General features: G+C 39.6%; 2 long non-coding RNA genes across 2 annotated transcripts; one reads left to right on the top strand and one right to left on the bottom strand.

Moving 5' to 3' along the window:
- The first annotated feature begins 414 nt into the window (after positions 1–414).
- LOC134464191 (uncharacterized) lies at positions 415–3,405 on the top strand. The gene is made up of 3 exons (XR_010037863.1): positions 415–1,138; positions 2,086–2,166; positions 2,810–3,405. It is a non-coding gene; the product is annotated as an uncharacterized LOC134464191 (long non-coding RNA).
- Positions 3,406–5,457: 2,052 nt separating this feature from the next.
- On the bottom strand, positions 5,458–8,419 carry LOC134464192 (uncharacterized). Its single transcript, XR_010037864.1, has 3 exons — positions 8,259–8,419; positions 7,369–7,445; positions 5,458–6,980 (listed from the first exon to the last, which is right to left on the bottom strand). It is a non-coding gene; the product is annotated as an uncharacterized LOC134464192 (long non-coding RNA).

Here is an 8,419-nt window from a genome sequence, read left to right on the forward strand (position 1 = left end):
AGTATTTATTTTCTGAACTGTCATGCGATGCATCACAGCTGTTAAGCTGTTATGGGCTCTTATGCATTGTAACCAGCACCATGGTAAGCTGAGCTCGCATATCTTTTGAGCCCTGACTCAAACTTGCTAGACGAAAACGAAATCACACAACGTGATGGCTGTAGTCATCTTCAAAGCTACCACAGCAATGTGTAACATTAACGTTTGGCGTTTATATCTTCAGTAGCTTAACAAAATCACGTCCATCAGCTGCTAGTCAAAACACTCCTGCCGTGACCGATAGTTAACTTTGCTAGCGGAGTTTCTTCATTAATTAGATCAGAAATCCAAAATCCTACTCTGAAACAGGTTTGTGGTTTGCTTACTATGGAGATAGAACAGTATCAATATTAAGAAATGAATGTCACACCACTCACCAATATATTTCGTGATCCACAAACAAAAGTAATGACATTCACAAATATAATTCATACATTTCATGATCCACAAACAAATGTAACAACATTCACAAATATAATTCATGATGCACAAATGAATGTAACCCCATTCACAAATGCCAGCGCAGTTCTATTAATTTGCAAACCGGTCTACATATATTCGCAAACCCTATACATATTTGTGACTTCCATTGTATTTGTGTGTGGATTTTTGAGACTGTCCTGACGGTATATGACACACAAATGTGCTCAGCCAATCACATCAGCCGGCGTTCGAGCGTAAGGTTGAAGACATTGCGCTTCTATTACGCAGAGAAGGCTACTAGTGCGAAGCCACCATAGATCTTTATACACCGATCAGAGGAAATAACCGGAAGTAGAGCCATTACTGAAGTGCTCCCTGACGTAAACTCGTAATTGAAGCGTATGAAGTTCCTGACTTTCACATCATCTTTGTACAAATATGTCTGGATCTGGACTAACGTGTGCCGTAATCGGATGTCACAATAACAGCAGAACGCTAAAAATGTGGAAAAAGAGCGTATGTGCGCTTCATAGTCCACAGTTTAAAGAGGATTGTCCTTGTTGTGTGCCCTACGGTGTAAACCGCTTCCCCGGCCGTGCTGAGGATGAAGACATTCGCAAGATATGGATTAAAAACGTACACCGAAAGGACTTTGCCCCCAAACAAGTATTCAATGGTATGTATTTTTATTTCTAGGTGGTTAGTGTAGTTAAGTAGGCCTATTGTAAGCCAGTGTCTATGTAACATAAACTGGTGGCAACAATTATTTAGCTTGGCTAGCTAACGCTAGTTACGATTATTTAGCATTCTTTCATTAATACCTAAGTTTCCCCAGGAGTGGGAAGAGCACCATGAGCCCCATGGTTATCTGTTCTGTGTGTCATGGTACATTTGTGTGCTTATTTTCGATTATTTGTGTACGTGTGTGCCCTTTGAAATGAAAATGTGACCCTGGTAACTTAGCTAATTCTTTTGTTATGCTAGCGGAGTTTTGGCAAGGCTAGCCAGGTTACACTGACTTTAATAAGAAGTCAGGCTAGGTTTTGGTAGCACCATGAGCCCCATGGTTATCTGTGCTGTGTGCCATGGTACATTTGTGTGATTATTTACGATTATTTGTGTATGTGTGCCCTTTGAAATGGAAATGTGACCCTGGCAATTTAGCTAATTCTTTTGTTATGCTAGCGGAGTTTTGGCAAAGCTAGCCAGGTCGTGTGACTGACTTCAATAAGTCAGGCTAGGTTTTGGTAGCTTTTGTTTTGTCCATAACCTAGCCCAATTTTATTTTCATCTCTTAAATCGACCACCATGTCTGTATTTGTAATAATGTTTGGCATTTTATTGGAAATAAAGTGGCGGGGACAAGCTAGGTTAATCTCAAAAGTGGTAGGCCTATGGACATGTCCCCCAACACCCAGACTGAAAATTACACCCATGTCTGTAACCCTTCCTCAACAAAAGATAATTTTCGCTATCCAACCTCAGTGTACATGTCTTGCTTTGTCCTGTATTTTGTCTAATGTCTGTGAGAATGACTGCAGCCATGGCAAAGATAATTTTCTGTTTCATGTGTAACAGTCAAGCATATTTGTTTTTATCTCATCTTATTCCCACCCTCCTTAGGTGTGTGGAGTATACTTCCCTGACGGCAGACCAACGCAGGAACACCCATATCCCATATTTAATATGGGATATGAATATAGTGTAAGTTTACATGTATATAACAAATAACTTAGTGCTTTTTTTCGTAATTACCTTAACCATATGAAGAGTTCAGATGCAAAACCCCCTAAGTGCCTTTGAAAATAATCTTAATTCATTTTTATTTAATACAAAGCTATCAAAATTGCATATTTTTTAAATTGTATTTATGTAATATAACTTTTTATATGTATTATCAAGTACATGAATGTAAACCAAACCAACAACAGGGTTCTCTAAAAATATAGACGTACAGGTCTTCAGAAATGGAGTTAGGGGGTTTTGCATCTGAACTCTTCATATGTTGTTAAAGTACTTTTGGAGCGATTTGCCTCCAGACGTTAGAGACTCTCCCATCTGCCACTACTTTTTAATCTAGGCTTAAAAAGAAAACACACACACATTTTCTTAACTTAGTTCTTGACTCTTAGTTGTTATGCTTTCTCTCCTTTAGGCACTGCTTTTATGTACCTAAATTGCCTTTCAACACTTGTGTCTTATTATTCCATGCAAGAGTCTACATCTGCTAATTGTAATATAAGGCAATGTGAAGTGAGATTTAAAGTGTTCTGTAGGACAGTGGCGTTGTAATTAACTGTTTTAAAAGCTGTTGGTGTTTTTTGTTCCTTCTTATATTTATTCTCAGAAAGCACTATCATGTGGAAGACCACCCCCGAAGAGGAGATGTCTCCAGCCCCCAACAGAGAGACTTGGATTAATGTTGAGAGGATTATTGTTCAATACGGTGCAGAAACACTTGGTTCAGTTATATGTATATATCAATCATCTTTCAAGAAATCCTTCATCCCCTCAGCTGTGACCATACTGAACAAGATATGAACTGTCCAGCTGCAGCATGAATGTATTGTGTGGTCGTCTTTTTTTTTTTTTTTTTTTGGTCAAGCCTTGTCTAATGTCTGTGAGAATCACTGAAGTCACGCCAAAGACAATTTTCTGTTTCATGGTTGTAACAGACAATAAAGTTTTATCTAATCATCATATCAATGAGAATCAGTGCACCTGACAAAGGTATGACATACTGTATACTGTAGGCTTAAGTGCTAAAGGAAAATGAATTAACCTTAGCGGTTTTGAATTGTTTATTTACACAGTTATTAAAATGCATACAGATAGTGAATGTAATATAGTTCAATACTGTGTGCTTACTCGATGGTGTTTTTTATATGTGCTGAACTGAAAAACAACCTAGCTACTTGTGCTCAATACACTAAATGACTCTTGCTGGTGTGTTTTTTACTAGGCAACTTGTTATTAATTACTAATGTTCTTAATGTCATTTCAATGCAGCTCTTTGTGAGAAATCTGGGCAGCCATGGCCTAGTGGTTAGAGAGTTGGTCTTTCAATCTAGGGGTTGCCGGTTCGAATCCCCCACGACCTCTCCCTACACCTCCATCCATGGCTGAAGTGCCCTTGAGCAAGGCACCTAACCCCACATTGCTCCAGGGACTGTAACCAATATCCTGAAAAATAATAGTTGTAAGTCGCTTTGAACAAATGAAAGCGTCAGCTAAGTGAAATGTAATGTAATGTAAAATCTTGCTGTAGTGTGTTGTGGAATAGACACAGGAGCTGACCTGTGGTGTCCAGTCTTAACAGAGAGCTGGTGCCACTGTCACACATTCAATTTAATTAATCATTATCCCCCATATATTGATTGGGAAATGTTATACTGGCTTTTTTCATTAACTTACCTCCTGACTATACCAGACATCATTTTATCATTACCTCTGCCACATAATATGCGATTGTCTGAGTTTTGCAGTCTGTTTGTTCATCGCTGGGTGCACAGCTTGCCACTAAGGGGCGCCAAATCCTTACTTATTGCTGGAGACGCTACCACAAGGAGAGGACGGGAGGTGATGTCTTCTAAAAGGGCTGTGGTTAAGTAGCCTAAGCAATCAGCTGGTGCAACCCACTGTCTTAACACTGCCTCAAAATATCAGTTCTTGCAAGGCACAATTTACATGGTGAAATTAATGACATGTTGAGGCCAACAAGGCTTTATTTTATCAGTTAGAGGGACACTGCAGGAAATGGTCAAAAAGGGTGTGTCACATTAAAAAACTGTTTATTTAACTTGTGAGTGTGCGGCACCTCTCTCCTTCTACAATTGCTTTTTCTGGTTGCCAGCACCTCTGTTTCTGGTGTGCGTTTTGCACCTCCACTCATCAAAAAGGGTACTGCAACTATACTGCTCATTGTAACTGGGTTGCCTATTGCCAAATTTGATGAAAGTATATTTCATGAAAGTTTACTAAATAATAAACTCAGATTTTCTGTTATGGCCCAAGTACAGTCATTTTTGCAGCTAAAAATGGCTATTTCTGGAAATTCAAAATGGCAGACCATGATGGAGGAGATCCCCCTTTGTATGTATGAAAAGTGCAATTTTTCCAGTCATAATGAATACTTAGAATTTGATGGTGGTGGTAAATATTCATGAAAAATGTAACATTAGTGAATGAGTAGCATGAATTCTGGAAATAAACAACTATAAATCTTGCAGTGTCCCTTTAATGACAGGTTTAAAAAAAAAACACACACACACACACACCTTGCTTTCTGATTAGGCCTAGCCTAGAGAGAGAGTTTCCCCCAGCACCTTAGGCCACCTTGACCTGAAAAGATAAAGATTCCCTGTTGTTAACGTAGGCCTATTTTCTAAAGATAGATATAGATATATATGCATGCCTGTTTTAAATTAACAACCGGTCAAATGCTGGTGAAAATTCAGGTTCTTAATTCATTCGCCAGTTATATTTTCTTTGTTTTGTTTTTACTTTGTTACAGTTTTTGCCTAGGCTACTGCTTAAACACAATAGGCCGATGCTTAAACCAAAGTAGCATATTGTTCAGTTGTTGGTACTATAACTTAAACACATGCTGCTTTACCTTAATCAAAAGTCAAGCATTACACTTTCAGCTGGTATCTTTGCAAAGCACTTGCTCCTTTACGCAACACACAGGGTGCATCCCAATATGTGACCTTGCCTCCTCCACTTGCCTCCTCCACTTGCTTCTCGTCATGATGACATCACTGACAACAGCATTATATTTCAATATCTTGGAAAAGCTCAATTGTAAAGTCTTTTTCTCATTTGCAATTGGGATGGTGAATGAAAAACAGTCCCTCAAAAGTTGTTGTGGCGAGGCTGACAGCTGGGAAACTTTATCGTTTTCTCCACGGAGGAGGGGCCAGGAGGCGGGACGAGGAGACAAGCACAAGTGGAGGAGGCAAGGACACATATTGGGATGCACTCACACACTCCGGCTGTCTGCACACCATTTTATACACAAGACACTTTGTTCAAAAGTAAATTCTCAGAGTGTCATTGTGAAAACACGTCTGTTAAAAAAACAAAACACACTGGATGTATGACGAGATTTAGACACAGACAATAAAACACATGCACCGTTTTCAACCATTTGATGATCTGGTTATTAGGCCCATGTCCCCCGGCACTGTTGAGTTTCAGCAACTTCTGAATGTGTGCTCTGGGGTTGAGTTTGATGTAGGCCTACAGTACAATGCAAAAAAATACAGTACAATGCAAAAAAAGTGTTGTGTTCAGGAAGTCTTTCCAACGTTTTACCTGTCAGGGCAATCACTGTGTGTCAAGCAGTACAAAATATCTTGGGCATATTATCGCTGACAAGTTGGAAGATGATGCTGACATGTAGGCCTACAGACAGGGACAAGTGTAGTGTATGCCAAACATGTTTGTAAGATTTCAAGAAGGTTACACAGGCCTGCACAAATAGTCAAAATGTCATCAACATGTTTTAAACAACCTGGAATTACATTACTCAAAATTTTGAAGCATTTTAACCTTCTTATTGCACGTTCAACATGAATTCGGACATTGGCGAGACGGCGGGTTCTTGTGACTTCATGTTCTGATAGTTGTGTACATCCACGTGTAAGTGCTGGAATAGCCAATGTCACTCCTGGAGGAAGAACATCTCCAATTGTGAATCCCCGGTCTGTCAAAATCTGATCACCAAAAATCAAATGTGACAGAAATCCACAGTTTTTTGTGATAAAAATGTCACTAGCTCTGGCACCAAACAGTTTTGACACAATACATCACAAAACCATTGGGGGGCTATGCAATAGAGGACTTTGTAGGTGTTGTGATGCTTATAGTTGCTGTATGTTTTTGCTCTTTTCCCCCAAGTTCTTCGGTCTTTGGACAAATATTTCAGTGCAATCTATGATGCATGTTGCATTGGGATAGTGTTCAAGAAAACTTGAGGGTCTTACTCTATTCAGAGTGTCTCGAGGGAGCCAAAAAAAAGATTTTCCCTTGGGAAAGTGTTGCTCTCCACATTGCGAACATATCACAGGCTGTAGTTCTGCTGATCCCAAATCTGTGAACATTAAGCCAAGCCGAAGCCTCATTAGGACCAGCAGTAGCTGTTCATGGACTGTTAATTTGAACGTCTTCGACTGTGGAAGAAAGCCAATGATGGTGTTCAAAAGTTGCCAAAAGCTGATGATGTCTAGTCCAATGTAAAATTTTGACACTTTATCATCCATGTCATGAGCTGACAGTGATGGTGTAGGATCTGTTTGTGTGCTTGCATCTTTTGTTGACTTCATCGAACAATAATCATGATCACTACGCTCTGGCCACTGAGTGCCAACATCACATTGGTGTGGAGACAGACTATCCTCCAAGCTATGCCCTACTTCGGTATCAGAATTTGTCACAGGAGGCTCATCACATGGTCTCTCTGTTGGGGGCTGGAGACATCTCCTCTTTGTGGGTGGTCTTCCACATGATGGTGCTTTCTGAGAATAAATATGAGAAGGAACAAAAAACACCAACAGCTTTTAAAACAGTTAATTACAACGCCACTGTCCTACAGAACACTTTAAATGTCACTTCACATTGCATTATATTACAATTAGCAGATGTAGACTCTTGCATGGAATAATAAGACACAAGTGTTGAAAGGCAATTTAGTTACATAAAAGCAGTGCCTTAAGGAGAGAAAGCATAACAACTAAGAGTCAAGAACTAAGTTAATTTTTTTTTAGCCTAGATTAAAAAGTAGTGGCAGATGGGAGAGAGTCTAACGTCTGGAGGCAAATCGCTCCAAAAGTACTTTAACAACATATGGTTAAGGTAATTAAGAAAAAAGCACTGAAGTTATTTGTTAAATACATGTAAACTTACACTATATTCATATCCCATATTATGGGATATGGGTGTTCCTGCGTTGGTCTGCCGTCAGGGAAGTGTACTCCACACACCTAAGGAGGGTGGGATAAGATGCGATAAAAAATATAATTGACTGTTACACATGAAACAGAAAATTATCTTTGCCATGGCTGCAGTCATTCTCACAGACACTACCACTTTTGAGATTAACCTAGCTTGTCCCCGCCACTTTATTTCCAATAAAATGCCAAACATTATTACAAATACAGACATGGTGGTCGATTTAAGAGATGAAAATAAAATTGGGCTAGGTTATGGACAAAACAAAAGCTACCAAAACCTAGCCTGACTTATTGAAGTCAGTCACACGACCTGGCTAGCTTTGCCAAAACTCCGCTAGCATAACAAAAGAATTAGCTAAATTGCCAGGGTCACATTTCCATTTCAAAGGGCACACATACACAAATAATCGTAAATAATCACACAAATGTACCATGGCACACAGCACAGATAACCATGGGGCTCATGGTGCTACCAAAACCTAGCCTGACTTCTTATTAAAGTCAGTGTAACCTGGCTAGCCTTGCCAAAACTCCGCTAGCATAACAAAAGAATTAGCTAAGTTGCCAGGGTCACATTTTCATTTCAAAGGGCACACACGTACACAAATAATCGAAAATAAGCACACAAATGTACCATGACACACAGAACAGATAACCATGGGGCTCATGGTGCTCTTCCCACTCCTGGGGAAACTTAGGTATTAATGAAAGAATGCTAAATAATCGTAACTAGCGTTAGCTAGCCAAGCTAAATAATTGTTGCCACCAGTTTATGTTACATAGACACTGGCTTACAATAGGCCTACTTAACTACACTAACCACCTAGAAATAAAAATACATACCATTGAATACTTGTTTGGGGGCAAAGTCCTTTCGGTGTACGTTTTTAATCCATATCTTGCGAATGTCTTCATCCTCAGCACGGCCGGGGAAGCGGTTTACACCGTAGGGCACACAACAAGGACAATCCTCTTTAAACTGTGGACTATGAAGCGCACATACG

Source organism: Engraulis encrasicolus, chromosome 15 (assembly GCF_034702125.1).
Source record: "Engraulis encrasicolus isolate BLACKSEA-1 chromosome 15, IST_EnEncr_1.0, whole genome shotgun sequence".
NCBI lineage: Eukaryota > Metazoa > Chordata > Actinopteri > Clupeiformes > Engraulidae > Engraulis > Engraulis encrasicolus.